The 17,127-nt window shown below is 42.1% G+C and overlaps 1 protein-coding gene across 2 annotated transcripts in view; it reads left to right on the top strand.

The window, feature by feature from the left end:
- Window positions 1-6,694: 6,694 nt before the first annotated feature.
- Window positions 6,695-17,127, top strand: part of BTBD7 (BTB domain containing 7) — a 58,487-nt gene continuing 48,054 nt past the window's right edge. The window contains exon 1 of one of the 2 annotated variants that reach the window (XM_061549750.1): window positions 6,695-6,878. The gene's annotated coding sequence lies outside the window, so the exon portion shown is untranslated. Of the gene's footprint in view, window positions 6,879-7,624; window positions 7,667-17,127 lie in introns of those variants that run through there. The other variant, XM_061549751.1, reaches the window with a different exon arrangement.

Genomic DNA, 17,127 nt, shown 5'->3' on the forward strand with positions numbered 1-17,127 from the left:
CTCGGAGACTGGGGGTCAGCCCAGGCGAGGGCGCGTGAGGAAAACACGTGTTGTGAAGTGTACACCATCGATTCGTTTGAGAACGTGAGCTTTGTGTAGTGTTACACGCAGCGCAGGTGGAGCAATGGTGCACTGCTCCTGGTATGTGAGCCGTCCGCCTGGGTTCGATACCCAGCCACTGGCGAGCGATGTCTGTACGTGCCCCTGGTGCACCGTTCACCACTCCACCTTACTCCACCAACCCACGTTGACCTCCGTGGTGAAGTATGGTCATACAACCGCCATATCCGGCAGTGGATGACAAAGAGTGTTATGTTTTATGTGAATGCAATTTTAACTTTCGACACACATCGTATTCAATGTGCAGCAATATACACACACACAATTCAAAACACATTGTTGTATCATGTGATAATCACATTATGGGTCTCATTCAAATACATGGGAAATGGGTGAAGGTGCAGCCCTGCAATTTCCTGTTAATTTGAAGAACACATTCAATTGGGCACGTTGTTTAATTTCTTTGGAAAATGTCATTCGTCTGGGTGAGGGATCGCTCCAAGTAATTATGTGATCTATTGATGAATTATCGTTATTTCTCCACGCCGTTGCCCACGAACTTAAAAATAAAATTATAACCTTGCTAAAATAATAGACGTATCAGTAATGTCTGTTTCTATTTTCCTGAAATCACTCGACCCACGTTCTTGTTGTTGCTGTAATACATTCACATGTCCCTGCACACAGCATGCGACCCGATATAAATCTAAACATATGTAACGCGTCCTTATTCACTAGAAATTCGATAACAGCTTTCATGTTTGGATGACACATCCACTTCAGCCATCGCTGACTGCCGTAACATCTCTCGTGTCGCCCTGTGTTGGAGTGATACGATAGCTCGTTGAGTAATGTGCTGCACAACGGCAGTTGTACCCCAACACGTACGTGTGCTGGCGAAACTATTTTCAGAATAAAGAATGATCGGTAATGAGTCACGACGCGTTCATCTGCTGCTCAAACCATCAATACTTCCCTGGCCCTTCAGCAGCACCTGCGGTCTCAAAAGAGCCATCAATAGTCACGACGCGATTGCTGCGGTGATCATTCATCCCAACAAGGCTCCCGGTATCTTCGGGTCGTCCTCTAAGGACTCCAAGGTCAAGGCTCTTGGTTTTACTGGTAGGAACCTCCTGGTTACACCAGCCCACAGGGGATTATTGTGTCCGTCCGCCGTGCATCCAAAAATGGGAGGGGTGGGGCTGGGTGGAGAGGGGAGGGTGGGGAGGGGCTGGGTGGGGAGGGTGGGGAGGGTAGGGCTGGGTGGGCAGGGTGGGGCTGGTTGGGGCTGGGTGGGGAAGGGCTGGTCACCCTGTGGTGCCCTTATAAAACTCAACGTTTAACCTACTCACGCCGGCTTGTGCCCGCCCTCACAGTCGGGCATATTTGCGGAATACACCACGCCGCCGTTGACCCTGGCCATTGACCGAGCCACCCAACGTTCCTACCAGCTTCTGGGGTGATCGGGCTTTAAGCGGTGCAGCTCCCGGTATATGAAACGCGTTTCCTTTAGTAATACGGTAACACAGACTCGTTAGAGATATTTGAGTCCGTCTTGAAAACTCGCCTCTTTAAACTGACCTTCACCCCCTAGTTCTGCCCATTTACCCTGCAGGTTCTATTTATGTCCTGGTTTACATACACGGGGCGCATTGGGATCTATGGATGAAATGCGCCTTACAGATGTAAATTATTATTATTATCATTGCTCCGACTAACATCAGATGACCTTTGTAAGTGAAACAGGTTCACTGGCCATCTTCAAACGTGCAGTTTGTTGAATAGGAATGTACACATGTGTCCAATGTTTGGGGAAATAAGGTGAAGAGCCGTATTCCCGTCTTCCCTTGCCCGATTAATCTCGATCGTTATCTCGTCATGGCGAGATGTTAACTCCCTCGCCTAGTATACAGGAGGTCGTTCGATCCCGACCCTGACGCCTGCTGCTGTATATTTGGAGTTTTCATGTTCTCTCCGTGGTCGCATGGATTTTTTCCCGGGTTCCCCGGTTTTTCCTTCCGCATTTATAAACATGCCTTTTGAGTATTTGGCTTCTATACATTTACACACGATAAGCCACTTCGTTGGCCTATGAGTCGTGGCCAGTTCGCTTCTGAGATAAATAGCTATATAGCTCAGTAGACCTTACCTGGTAAAAACAAATAAAAAAAAGTTTTAATCATTGTAAATGTCTATCGCCAAAGAAGCACAACAAACGAGGCGCTTGGAAGGTGCGGTAAATGCGCCGCTTAACGAACCGTGGTGGATCCTGATGCACACGCCGTGGCCTAATGGAAATTATATTTAAAATTAATTAACTATGAGCTTCCATAACAGATCAGAGTGGGAGGGAGGAGTTTTTGTGTGTTGCTGGCTTTGAATGTTCGGTATAGTTATGAAGCGTGTATTATTATACTGGAATTACTGTACAGGATTATGATTTGCTAAACCTCACGTCCTGGCACAGCCTCAAGATCCACCGCTGTCTGTAGGGGATGTCTGGGCTCTTCTCGTTATTTCCACACACAAAAAGTGCTACATTGCAGTAACAATCCAGCAAATTGCACTTAGCACGTGGTTTTCTACGTGGATTGTATTCTCCCCCTTCCCCAATACAACATTGAACCAAATACAAGAGCGTCGTGCGCTGTATTTGCGCAATAAAAAACTGAACAAGACACGAAGCAAGCAAGTTTGGAATTATGTCGAGAACACAAGGAAGCCGAGGATATGTGCAGATGAGAGGCAACACAAAACATTCAAACACGTGAAGAAAATATTCTTGGATCTTTCGGTAAAGTCACGTAGAAAGGAAATAATAAAATAATAAAAATTAAACATAAATAAAATTATCATTAGGATGCTGTCTTTCCGACAGCTCTGTTCTTCACCTGAGGACGGCTGCTTATGTTGTGGCCGTAACGTCGTGAGGATTTTATTATGTTTTAATTGTATTATTTCCCTTCTACGTGACTTTACCGAAAGATCCAAGAACATGAATCCCTGCAGTCACGAAAGCTTTACATCGAAACGTGAAGAAAAGCAAAGTGGTCGGCTCGGGGAGGAGACGTCGTGGTCAGAAGCGATGATGGCCAATTGTCAAAACTAACGACGGCGTGACATACGCTCGCGTTCAAGAGCCGCACCGCAGGATCGTGACCGATGGCAGCGGCTTGCGAAGGCCTTCATCTAGCAGCGGATTGACCGTGGCTGATGATGATTTTGATGATATTTGCACAATGCAAGCACTTGCATTAATTATTCTTGAGATACGCTCTTAAAAGCTGCTCTCCCGGGAGAGCCTTTCTCGCCCGTATCTCCAGGCGGTGTGGATGCAGCGTGGATGCAGCCGACGTTTTGCTCGTGCTCAAATAAGGCCTGGTGACTAAGAGGGACGTGATGAACGTTAATTCGTAATCTCCTCTTGTGTTGTTGATGCGCATTGTATGTCGATATGCTTCGTCGCATTGAAACGAGATTAGTTGCTAAACTGGTTTCCCGATTCGTAATCTTCGAATGAGTTTATGTGTATTGTTTGTTCATAATCTCCACCGACAAGTAATTATTATTTTGAAATCAAAACAGTATTTTCAACACGGTTTAAAAAAAAAACTAAACCCCGATTACTGCAACGCATTTTTCATTTCAGCACGACACACATCAGTAATGAAATGTGACTACGATTTTGCGTTGACGTCAGCTGGTGACGGCGGCTTTTTGTTGTGATGTGTTGTGACATCAGTTGGCCACTAAGGGGCGGAATTGACTTACAAGAACGCTTGCCCTCGACAGTTAATGCTGCTTTCAAAAACAACTTATGCTCAAATAACTTACGTCACAAATACAGGTAGTCCTCTACTTACGATGGAGATGCGTTACGACGACCCCATCGTAAGTCAAAAATATCATAAGTCGAAGATGGCATAGCCTACCTAGGAGTCTTAAAGAATGGTGATAATTTAGCAAAACAGAGCAATTTACAGTAGCGTACTGTATAAACTATATACTGTTTGTATTTATTAATTACAATACTGTATTGCACAGTAAAATGTAAAGTAAAAAAATAAGGTAAATTCTTAGCCTACCTATATGAACTGCAATTTCATAGAAAGTTTTTTTCAGGAAACAATCCTATCTGCTATAAAAACTGTTAACATGCATTGAGCGTATCGTATCATGGTAACCCTAAAATGAAATCGCTGAAGCTACGTATCATACATGCAATGAACGTATCGTAACATATCATATTGTACTGTACTCACCAAGATTCTGTCCGTCGTATCGCTATCGCCATCGTCAGATCGAAATATCGTTGTCGGACCATCGTAACTCGAGGACTATCTGTATTAGTACATCTGTGTGCTAATACTGTAATAACAGCTGTATTTACAAATTAGAATCGATAAAAAAATGATACATTTTACATTTGGCAAACATGCGAATACACTATTTTAAACGATACAATTAGTGTGATAAAAAAATACTTACCAAATAATCTGTTCGCATCAGAAGCTCAGAAAAGTTGAGCCTGGATAGTGGGTGGATGGGCGGCCACGATGCGTAACGGGCGCAATAAGCGGCTGTGGTGCAGCGGAGAGCAATGCAAACAAGATCCATTGTTGTACTGCCACTGCACGTGCATGCTCATACACGTCTATACTCCTCTTCTTGGTTCTTTCGGTAAAGTCACGTAGAAGGGAAGTAATAAAATAATAAAATAAAACATAATAAAATAATTATCACGACGTTTCGGCCACAACGCAAGCAGCCGTCTTCAGGTGGAGTCTGAAGACTCTGTCTACTTGTCAGACCTGTTCTCCACCTGAAGACGGCTGCTTGCGTTGTGGCCGAAACGTCGTCAGAATCATTTTATTATGTTTTATTTTTATTATTTTATTACTTCCCTTCTACGTGACTTTACCGAAAGAACCAAGAAGATGAATCCCTGCAGTCACGAAAGCTTTAAATCGAAATTCAAACGTCTATACTCCCCATCATTCACCAATCCGCACTGACCATGGTGGTGCAGTATGGTCAAAATAACCCCGACGACTATCACAGGGTGGGGAGGACTCCATCCAACCGTGGATTGACAGAGGGCTGTAAATTCTGGAGTAAATTACTCCCATATGGAGAATATGCCACATATTATAAATAATAAAGGGCTTACAACTAAGCCATGTGGCACATAATGTAATAGATTAATTTAACCAACAATGTCATTTTCGATAGGTTACAGGCAAGGCACGATGGTGGTATTCATTAGACGACATGCCAGACACTCGTGGTCAACGGAGTCAAATACTGTGGGGAAATAATAAAGAAAGCATGATGCCAGGACATGAATTATGGTCTTTTAAACCAGGATGTTCATACTTCCTCTATTTTTATCTGTATATAATGAACGGAAAGGGCTGTTAACGGAGATATTTGAGCTATGTTTAACAATAGTTAGACACTGATGTTTTTGTTGATGTAACATGGAATCATTGATTCGTGTTTTCTATTATTTTTAAACTGGCTAATGAGTTTTTCATAAGGGAGCTTTGAAGCCGACATTCAGCCACCCGAGTAAACTTCCTGACTATAGAGGATTGACATCAGAGGCAGTGCTGAGTCCCCTATTCCCAGTCCACACGAACCGGAGTGGTGGAGTATGGTGAACAAAAAAAACGTCCCCGTGACCAACACGGAGGGGCATGATGATCAGGCCTTTGAACAGCAGTAGGGCGCCACCGTGGCGAGATGTTAACTACCTCGCCTGGTTTACAGGCGGTCGTGGGATCGATTCCGACCCTGACGCCTGCTGTATATTTGGAGTTTGCGTGTCTCTCTCTCCCCGTTTTCCCCTCCACATTTAGAATCAACGTCACGCGTTTAGAGCATGTGGCTGCTATAAATGGCCACGTGATAAACCACTTTGTTGGTAGGCATCCATATGGGTGGCTTTTCTGTAGACAGAGTGTCCCATTGAGCCATCTGGTCTCTTTTCTATTAAAACATCCAAGAATGGTAGCTTGTCATCCTTTTCCACCTCCATGGTGAATTTGATGGCCGGGTGTATGGAATTGATGTGGTTGAGGAATTGGTCCAGAGCTGGTCGGCCATGTGGCCAGATGACGAACGTGTCATCTACGTACCTCTTTCACAAGGACGGACGTAGAGTGGATACCTGGATGGCATCTGTCGCTAAATTTTCCATGAAAACATTGGCTACAACTGGAGATAAGGGAGAACCCATTGGTGTACCTTCAACTTGTTTGTCGGGGTGAGGTCCATACTCTTAGGTTTTTTCGGTAAAGTCACGTAGGTAAAAAATAAAAATAAATAATAAAAATTATAGAAATAATATGACTTTGATTTCGATTTAAAGCTTTCGTGACTGCAGAGATTCATCTTCTTGGTTCTTTAGGTAAAGTAACGTAGAATGGAATTATTTTATTATGTTACATTTTTATTATTTTATTATTTCCATTCTACGTGACTTTACCGAAAGAACCAAGAAGAATATGACTTTGATTCAGTCCGCCTTGCGAAAGGCTCTCAGTCACAGGGGGCGTGGTTTGCTCGACTTAGGGGGCGTGTCTCCACGACGATGGGCGTGGCCTATAGTGGGCGTGGCGTCTTCCGGAAGTCCGCGGTGACGTCACGCGGATCGGAAGTGGCTGGGTCGTCATGTCGGAGCGAGTGGCGAGCGCTCGGCGGCGCTGAGGCGTCAGGCGAACAATAACAACGGCGGTCGTCTCGCACAACTACCGCGAGCTTCGCCGACGACGGCGGCGGCGGTACCAATCGCAGCCGGCAACAACGACGACCACGTAAGTGAAGTGCCTCGCAGCTGTGTGTGTGGAGTGGCCGCGGAGACACCCCCCCCCCCCGCCGCCCGTAGGTCCGCCCGCTCCATCGCTCCGCGCTGTGTTATCGCCAGAATTCTCTATTTTTTGTTAAAATAAATACAGTAATTGTTAAAGCACGGTCACTGTCGTTGCTCGAGGTAAACGCTGCCGTAATGACGCGATTACGCGAGGCTCTGCTTCACAGGCGAAGCTTTTGGTTTCAAAAATAACATTGAGCTTCCCATCAGAGGCTGCTATATTGGGCCCTCCCGGCTCTGTGCGTTTTCGGTAGCGAGCACCATGGCAGCTTGGGGTTTTGACTTCTCTGGGGCTCATCAGCAGCAAGGCAGTGGTGGTCAGCCCGTGGGCTTCATCACCGGTGGTGTGGGCCGATGAGTCTCTCTTTTAGAAGTCGGAAATTCCTCGTCAGTTTGATGTTGAAAAACATCGTGAAGACTCGTCGGCTATTGGGCCCGAATTGTTTTCGTTTGATATTTGTCGGTGAAACTCGTTCCAGTGGATGTACAACCGAGCAGGAGATGGAGCCGTGAAATCAGGTGGTGCGCGGACGCTGTGTGGATTATTACCATCGCAGTATCATGAGAGGTGGCGGTGACTTGAATGCTGCTTTCATCCAGCAGTGGAGTGGACAAAGCTGCTGATGATGTTTGAAAAAAAAAATACGGTGCGTGGAGAATTGTGTGTGTAGGTTCACCTGCGTGAGCTGACGACCTTGGGTGGAGGGGGAGGAGGATGCTGCTGCTGTGGATGTGCGTGGCCACGGTTGAGTCGGGATGATGAGTGATGAGGCGGCTCTGGTCCCCAAATGGGGCCCGCGGCTCGAGTTCGGGCGGGTTCGGCCGCTTGCCAAGCACACCGCGACGTATCGATTAAAATAGATTGTCAACGTCACATTGCGTCGATTCGTGAGGTTGGCAGTTCTGTGCAGACAACAAACAGTACAAATGATACAGCGCAGACGCATTTCGAACCCAGGTATCCCTTGAATAAGATACTCGCGGTCTAAATTAGCTTTAAAACTGGTTATTAGCACTGAGGTAAACGGTGGTTAGCGTAAAGCGGTATGAACTAGGCGGCCTGAGTTCGAATATGTATACTGGAGGAATCCGATGAGCTATAAAGCTCTTTTTCACAGATGTCCAGTTGGGGCGGGTCAGAAAGTTACGATGCCTGGACACGGCGAATAACAACAATCAGTGGTGGGCACACACCCCAGCGTGAGAAAGTGCGGTCAAATAAAACCCCGCGGACAACATGTCTTGGGAAGGCCTTCGTCCAGCAGTGGATTGGCAAAGGGATGTACATTTCCGTTGTTATTATAGTGACGATAAACGAGACCGTGCAACCAAAACAGTTAAATAATGGATTCATTGAACTGTGTTTTCCGAATCGTGCCAATGGTATCTCGAAGGGCTTTCGTTAATGATTGCGTTACAATCTCGGAGCGATCCTTCTTTACCTCCCTGTGCTCTTTATTTAATCTCTTGTGTGCATATTTGTCGGAATGCAAGCCCATTGTTACCATTTTACAGACGGGTGGCCCCGTCGCAAATAAGAGCGAGGCGGCAAGTCGATGGGAGTAATATCGGTGGAATCTGAGTCCGCGTTTCCCGGCCTGTGGGATCATGGCTCCGGTTCTTGTCAAGTATTCGGCGGTCAGGTCATTGAAGCTTGTGACGGCGGTGATCGCTGCAATTTACGTGAATAATCTCGAGTGAACTACGGCAGCCTTTCCATCATTATTACTACGTGTTGGATGTCAAGTTAATGAACCCACGAGGTGTGTATTGCAGCTGAGACCCCTTGTCTGAAAGAAGTGTTGTTTGGTACCACCGACCCCTTAAGCGTAGGCAGGTGTGTTATTGTGCAAGTCGTAGTTTCACTCTGTTGACTTATACACGCTGTGTATTACCGTGTCGTTGATGTCTTTGCTTCAGTGTGTTCTTTGGTAAAAATAATACTTGCGTAAGAAAAACCTATAACCTTACCTTACGTCTTGTTATAAAAGTTCACCGTATTTATTAATGTTGTGTGGGACACACTTGAGTTCACTTTCTGTCCTGCATCACCTCCGATTAGCATGGTTGGTTACGTATGGTGCAAAAGAAGTTCAACATCCAGTACATACATACATCACCTAAGACCGCTTTATCATCACTCATTACTATCAATGTCATATATCCATAACACGACCATCAGTCTTATTGTACCAGTTCACCATATTGGTGTTGTCCTTGATACCGAATTCACTTTCTCTCCGTGATCTGTTAAATTTTACTTTCACCCATCACTGAAAACACAGCATCTCTTCCCCTGCTGACACCATCGCTTACACCTCGTAAACCTACCATGTCTAGCCTACATCTCTTTATCTTCAAGCGTTGGGGGATGTAGGATACTGCTGCTATGTCCTAGAGTTTAACATTACACCTCTGGCATGTACCTGTGCATCAACACTTCTGTTGCGAGGGCATTTGTGGCTTTTAACTAGCGTACTGTATGTACTTAAACTGGTGTAAGTTTCATCATACTGTATGTACTTAAACTGGTGTAAGTTTCATCAACCCTATCACTCTAATATCTGCCTTCTCTCATAGGTCTGCTCAGTGGAAGTAATTTTGTTCATTCCATGCCTCCCACTTTACTCTAATTACAATATTGTGCATTTCCGATAGATGTTTTGTTTATTATTGTTGACCCTTAAGTTGATTATTTTTAAACCATCATTCATAGTGTGTACTTTTTTTTACATAATCTATATGCAATTTTATTTCCTGTATACACAACATCCTAACGGTTACATTTTGATGTCATGTTTTGACTGCATTGTCTTATAAACAACTCTTATGTCTTGTATTAAACGAGTACATGTTATACTGTTACCTTATTTAATGTTGCTTGTGAAGTTATTTACGATACATCAACCTTCTGCATTATAAATAATGAAATTGTCACTATAAAATAGCATTACAAATACAGCATTCAATCACTATTCAAACAGGATATTGTAATTTCTACCTGTCCTTGCATTGCAATGCCATTGATTCATACATATTTGCACATACAATTTAGTGCAGGTCATTGAAATATTAGTGTAACTGTCAAAACAATAATTTGCCAGCAAAACACTTTTCAAGTTACGCAAAAAACATTTGGTCAGCTGGTCTGAGCGCATGAGACATGATATTTCACGAACAAACTAAGCAAATATGATGCAACTGCATCATAAGCTAATTTTTTAAGCGGTCCACCTTAATAGCGTAAAACATTTTTTATTCTCTAAGCAGTGGAGTCGAATACTGACATTAATCTTCGTTTTACATATCAATTTGTACATGCCTTCCAACGATACTAGACTATCCTGTCATGCACATCACCAATAAGTGCATGAAGAAATCCAATTTGTGCGATCGATTGAAACTTTTGTGCCTATGTTTCTATTTAATAGTGTAATAATAAAATCAGACTGCCAATTCAGTGAATCATATGTAAGCATACTCTTAAGACATTCTACTGTATTATGTGGATTGCATCTAATATATAGGTTGATGGAATAAGTGACTGATAAGATGATGGAATAAGTGACTGATGTAGTTCCGGGATGTTCTTGAAAGGTCCATCTATTTAGTGTCATCCTCATAACTGGGAGTTGATGCCCATGACAGATGCTTACCAGCTGGCATGCACTTCAGCATTTCCCATGGAGAGTCCATCCATCTTCTCACATTGTCCTAACAGGTGATCGATTTTATTCCTCATCATCTCTTCATTTCCATTTTACTATTCAGAAACTATGAAGGTTTAAAAATGCAATTTGCTATAAAAATTGTGAAAAAAATTATTTTTTAATCGGAGCCTTAAATTACAGGGAGGTGGTTAATTGTTTTTACTTGGGGGTTGGTTGTCCTAATGTCTTGTGCTAATTTTCCTCCATTGGATGTGGATGCTAATTCTGATAGGGAGTGAGCAAAACCCGCTACTAATTGAATAAAATGATGGATATTGGTTTTGTAAATTAAAGAAGGAAAGTGTTACATATTATTCCTGACACCCACCTCTTTCAATCACAGGTATATTATAGAATAATCTAATTTATTTTACAGATTATCATGCCAATTAAAAATGACAGTAATTGGTCATTTTAATCTTGTTCCCAAAAACAATGCAACGAACCCACTATTACAGGAGGAGGTTGTGATAGCACAAATGTCTACCTCCTCAACAGTTCAACCCTTCTCTTAGCCCACTGTCTCATATGGCAGGCCTCCCGAGTCAAGGCCAGCAAGAGGAGGTAATGAAGGAAGAGTGCGTGAAAGGGCTCAACGTTTGAGCCTTTCAAAGAACTAGAAGTGCAATATATAAGGGAGGACCATGATTTAAAAAAAAGTTATTTGTTACAAAAAGTTAGCCCAGTCAAGCTGGTGAGTGTCTCCCTAACCACCATAGTTGGTTAGCTGATCTGATCCATCTCTCTCTGACCAAATTAGACAAGGCCATCTTGAAATAAGCCAAGAAGTCGCATATGGTTCTGAACACTAATTTAACACTAATTTAAGAAATGCTCTCGAAGGCAGAAAATATATTTCCATTTTCCATTTTTACATGGATTAATGTTGTAGCTGCCAAACTGTGTCATAAGTAACAATTAAAGTGACCAGGAATGTGCAATGTGCATTTATTTTTTCTAAATGAGTTTTTTTTTAGAAAACATGCTCGTTCAGCATGAATGTTTAGTTCATTTTGCATTATCCCTTTTTTCAGTGTACCGTGAATATGAAATCCATAACAGTGCGTCTTGTCAAGTTTAGGCTTCCCCTGCTCAAGTGAGCAGGCCACGATCATTTTCGAAGCAGTTTCACCATCATGCCCTTATCATTCTCTCATCCTTAATCTGTTTTCTGCTTCAAGAAGTTTATATTTATACACATTAAAATGTGACTTTAAAATAAAAAAACACATGGTCACAAATGCTCTGATACTCTTCCCCTAAATGTTTAAAGTGTGAGGATCTCAGGCAAGCGGCAATATATTTTGGGTGTATATTACAAAAGTAAAAGTCATGTATTGTTCAATATATGTTTTATCTCCCAACTGCTGAGAGTTGAATTTGTATTCGAGTGGAATGTGAATGATGATTATTTTCCCAAAACATAAAAAATGCCTTTCTTGGGTAGGCAACAAACCTTGCTACAGGACACATCAATTATAAGCCATTATCATCATTGCCCAATCGCGTGCAGTCACTCAAAAGTTGTGTTGTTGGCATCTATGGAAAACGTGTTGCAAATACTAAATGTTTCTTAAGACATTGTTGTACTCAAGGGGTTCCTCCCCCCACAGCGCTATAAGGAATTTCACGTAGGCTTCGACATTGTATTGTTGTTTGTAATAGTTAAAACATATTTAATGAATGGGAGTTAATAAATGAGAAACGCAAAAGAGGAACATGGAATCGAGAACATTGGTAGATTAATGACATAATTCAGAATGAGTAATGACAGAGTTGCAGCCAAAGAATGGATCTCGTCTGAGTGGATGTGGACCAAGATGAGCCGATGAAACAGTTCTTGTGCAGGCGCGCGGTTGATTGTTACATCTCAGGCTTGCGGGCGACATGGCGGCTTAGGGAGATCTTCATCCAGCAGTAGTTTGACCATCTTGTGGAAGGCTGATGATGATAGGACATATCACGGTATCGGAACAAGCGAATATTTACGTAGATCACAAAAATATATGATGGATGGACAAAGGGACATGCAAAGAGTGAGACCAATAAGTGAGATACGTTTGGTTGTCTCGGGGAAATGTTGACTGGGCTAACTCTACAGCAGCACCCCCGTTCCCTTGGCCTCCTGCCCTCACCAAGGATAAAAAACATGTACTGAGTGAGCACACTGTACTAAAGAGTTTGCAGACAGTGTGCAAATTGTACTCGACTTCTGCCTTTTATTTGCTTTGTATTTTCCGGCCTGACCAAACAAGTGCAGTGTGCTCGGGCAAAAGATCCTCCTTTAATTTGTTTTTATTGTACTTAAATCAACAGCAACAGGTTTCCAAACAAAACTTTTGCTTGGAATTAAATATCACTGGAAACTTGCACAATAACAATTATATTTTGGTTTTCAATTCCAGCCCAAAAAAACCCCTAACGTGGCTCCCACGTCTTAATGTTATTCTGACTTGCAGCGTCTGCTTAAAAATAATAGGAAGCACAGATTTGTACAATAAGAAGGGTATGGAGCATTATTGCATTTGCCTGAGTATAGCATACCGTTTAGATTTACTTTTTTGTTTTTAAAAATATAAGTAATTAAACTCTATGCTTAGGATGCCTTATAGTTCCCAAGACAAAGTGTTGGACATTAATGGGTGGTAAAGGACAATTGAAAACAGTTACCTGGGCAATGGACTGGCTTAACAGCTTGGTTTTATCTTATCTGCTGACCAAATGCACTTCGGCCTTGGACTTATAATGTTATGAACATGATTGCAAACCGTTTGGTATGACATTATTTTTAAGAAAAAATATTTGTTGATGTATACTGCCATTTAGGCGTGTACAGGTATTCACTCCTTTCACAATTCAGTGAATTGGTGCAATTCAGGGTTGCAATTCAACTGAAGACTAGATTATTTTTTCAATATTTTTGTGAATTTAGTGGCTTTGTGTCCAATGCTGGATGAAGCCCCCTCCCCAAGCTGTTGCCTTTCCTTACGGTCTTGCGATGCCAGAGTCAATGATGCCGGTCCTGTGCGTGCACCGGCCTACTTGCTCGATCTGTGCTGTGGTGCTCCTCTTGAGGGCATTCTCCCCAATGGGGTCATGGTGACCATTGTGTCAACAGTCTCATCCGTAGGCAGTCCTTCTTCATTGGCGTGTCCTGACCAAGCCCATCGTTATAAAATTTCAACAGGCTGTTTGATCCATATGTTTCTCTCTCTGTCTGTTAATCTAATATCCGTATTTCTTGGTATACCTTTCAGCTTTTGTTTCATTTTCTTTGTCAGTGTTCTTGTTTCCAGGTCATGCATCTTCGCAGGTAATATGCACAAAGTCAAAACATTTGTCTTAATGTACAATGGTTGCTGCTTTTCATCATGAAATACACATTTTCATAGCACTAAATCCTGCTCTTGTTTGCCTCTATCATGATTTCCATCTTTTCCACCTTCATTAATTGCCATATGTATTAATAGGGTTTTTCCCCTTTTTTCTGGCAACAAAACTGACACCTTTTGCAAGGAATCATGCTTACATTAACCACAATACCTGGTGTCAGTTTTGGTGTCAGTTTTGTTGCCAGAAAAAAGGGGAAAAACCCTATTAGTATATTTTGGTACTGGCAAAGGAGATCCCATGATGCCATATGTATATATAGGTGTGTTTTCCAGTTGTCCCTTCAACAATTGTCTTATTTTTACAAGCATACTTGTACACAATTTTCATTTTTCCCATATGTATCTTGAGTCCAAAGTCACGGGCACTTTAAAATCATTAAGCATGAGATTATGAATCGGGAGATCACTAGGCAAAGTGTTTGAAGTTTTTCTAAAGAAAGGGAGCATGAAAACATTGGAAGGATTTTGTTCATTGGTAAATCACAAATGGTGGCCCTTAGCAAGATGGAACAACAACAAATGATATCATAAAGCGAGTGAAATAATCTTACGCAGATGTCTTGCAAGTGTTTTTATGCCACAAGAGGAAAGTGCATCATCAGATGATGAAGATATTCCAGATGTCCCACCTGACGAAATAACCACTGTCCTTCACAGTGTACTTAAAGGGAAATGCTTCTTACCAGATGGAATATTTGTGAGCTTCATCAACTGTTGACAATTTAAAGTACGTATTTACTAAATGTTTGCACAGAAATCCTCCAATTATAGATTATCATGATTAAAAAAGTTATATTGTATGGAATTGAAGCATTACAGACTCATTAGCCCATCACAAGGATATACGTTATTCATGAAGATCACAGTGAACTGAATAATGCAAAATGTTGAGGGCCACCCAATGACTTGGGCAAGCTGGATTTATGAAAGGGTTTTCTACCATCAAACACACATAATATCAACTAGATTTGAAAACAGACAAATGAGGATAAAACAATACTTTGCCTGTTTTTTTAGATAATGAATAGCCATTTTATTCCATGGAAATGGAGCAGTTCTCGTAAGCCACTCGTGATAAATATGAATTAAAGTTAAGTGAAGCGACTGGCAAAGTGAACCGCTACATTTAGGTAGCGTGAAGAGTGGCACAATACGATTCACAAGAGGGGTCGCGCAACGAGATATTCCGTCAAAGGCAATCCATAGCAATATTACATTCCTGGAAAATTGGATTGGAGAATTAAAGCATAACAAACAGTATTGCCCATCTCATAAGACACCAGCAGCAGATGTCATCACTTACTGTGGTTCATTCAAACAAACATAATCTGGGCTGGACTTTTATTTTAATTATTAGCCTTTTCGATATGTGGCAAACTGACAATCAATTTTAATTATTTCTTTGCATGTGTTATGGATCACGCTAAAAACTGAACCCAGCGTTTAGGTTGTTGCTCGTAAATTTTAAGCCTTGTAGGTTCTGATGAATAGACTGTTTTGTGAAAGCTTTTCGTCATGCATTTTATAAATACATTATATCATTACTATAGTTGTAATTTACAAAATGAAATAGCACGATCATATTTTCAGAGCAATACACTCCATAATTGCGACTGCCATGGGAAGGTGGAAATGTCTGCACAGGATCGAGGTTGCCAATGTAAAGAGGTGACCATTCCATGGCGCGTTTGACTGAGAAGGCACCCTGGATATTTTGTGTTCAACAAAAGCCTTGGTGCCACCGCAGCAGACGTTCACGTTGAAACCATTTGAAATGTGATGCCCCAGAAAAGGGCAGAAGCATCATTCACCTGTGCTCACCCTGGCTCGCTGCTCGTTGCCATTTACGCACCAGAAGGTCCATCATGGCCCACGTCTCATCAGTCGCAGTTGTCATACCCATTACGACGGTGAGACACGCCGCTTCCTTCATGCGGTAGGAGATGTGGCGCCTGCTTTCACTGACCGTTAGGTAACGGTCAGCCCTTGGTACAAGTGGAGATATGGCCACGAATAGTAAAATCTTTAATGGATTGAGCATACTGTAAAGCATTGTCACATTTTAACTCCTATTTATTCGAAGACAGAGGACGATACTTTAAAACCATACAGTGACAGTTTTATTGTTTGATGGTCTGGTGGATAAGTAAAGTTGAGAATACAAATTTTCTTCAAAATATGAATTGTTGTGGATAATCATGACCATCAGCCTATACCAGGGGTCGGCAACCAAAATAACAAGAAGAGCCATTTCTTTCCAATTCGGTACAAAATTCAGTATTTCAAGAGCTGCAATGCATCTGAGTACATACATACTCATCGTCAAGAAGCAGCCCGTAAAGAGCCGCATGCGGCTCCGGAGCCGTAGGTTGCCGACCCCTGGCCTATACACTGCTGTTTAAAGGCTTCCCCGTGCCATTGCCATTCCTCACAGTTTTGCGATGCTACAATCCATCACACTTCTGCACATACACCGGATAATAATTTCATCATTTATGTTTATGCCATATTTTCTGCAGTCCAATTTTTGGAAACGATCTTGGTATGTTGCTGTGAATAGCCTTGATCTGAGAGTATTTTCTCTCCGGACTTCATATTTATCTTTTGTCTGTCGATGCAATCTCAGTGCAGCAGCTGCTTCTTTGTAATTTTTTTGTAATATCTTTGGATACATTTATTTGTTTTTATTAAGGCCATGGTTTGTCAAAGCTCGGATGACTGCATTGGCTTCCACTGAATCAGATGCCTCTTTTATAGTTTACAAAAGCGAGGCATAATAGTGTATGAAATTCATATATAGTGGAATGATGACTCAATTCATCTTCTTTTCAGAAGGGAATTTTTTTTTATTTTTCTTTCATGCTTTATTAAACCACAGAGATATATTATTATGTTTTACCCAGGAAAGCCTTTCAGAGTCTCAATACTTTTTCAGGAGGATCCTGTCGAGTTTTCACAGTTGGGGGCGTTGTTGCTCTCTGCAATTCCCATTGAGTAATTTGCAGGTAGTTTTTCAATTCCAGTTTTATTGTGGATTTCTTTTAGCGATGGGAGGAAACTGGAGAATCCGGAGGAAATCAATGCAGAATAA

Source organism: Lethenteron reissneri, chromosome 11, assembly GCF_015708825.2.
Source record: "Lethenteron reissneri isolate LAM-NWPU_2019-01 chromosome 11, ASM1570882v1, whole genome shotgun sequence".
NCBI classification, from domain to species: Eukaryota; Metazoa; Chordata; class Hyperoartia; order Petromyzontiformes; family Petromyzontidae; genus Lethenteron; species Lethenteron reissneri.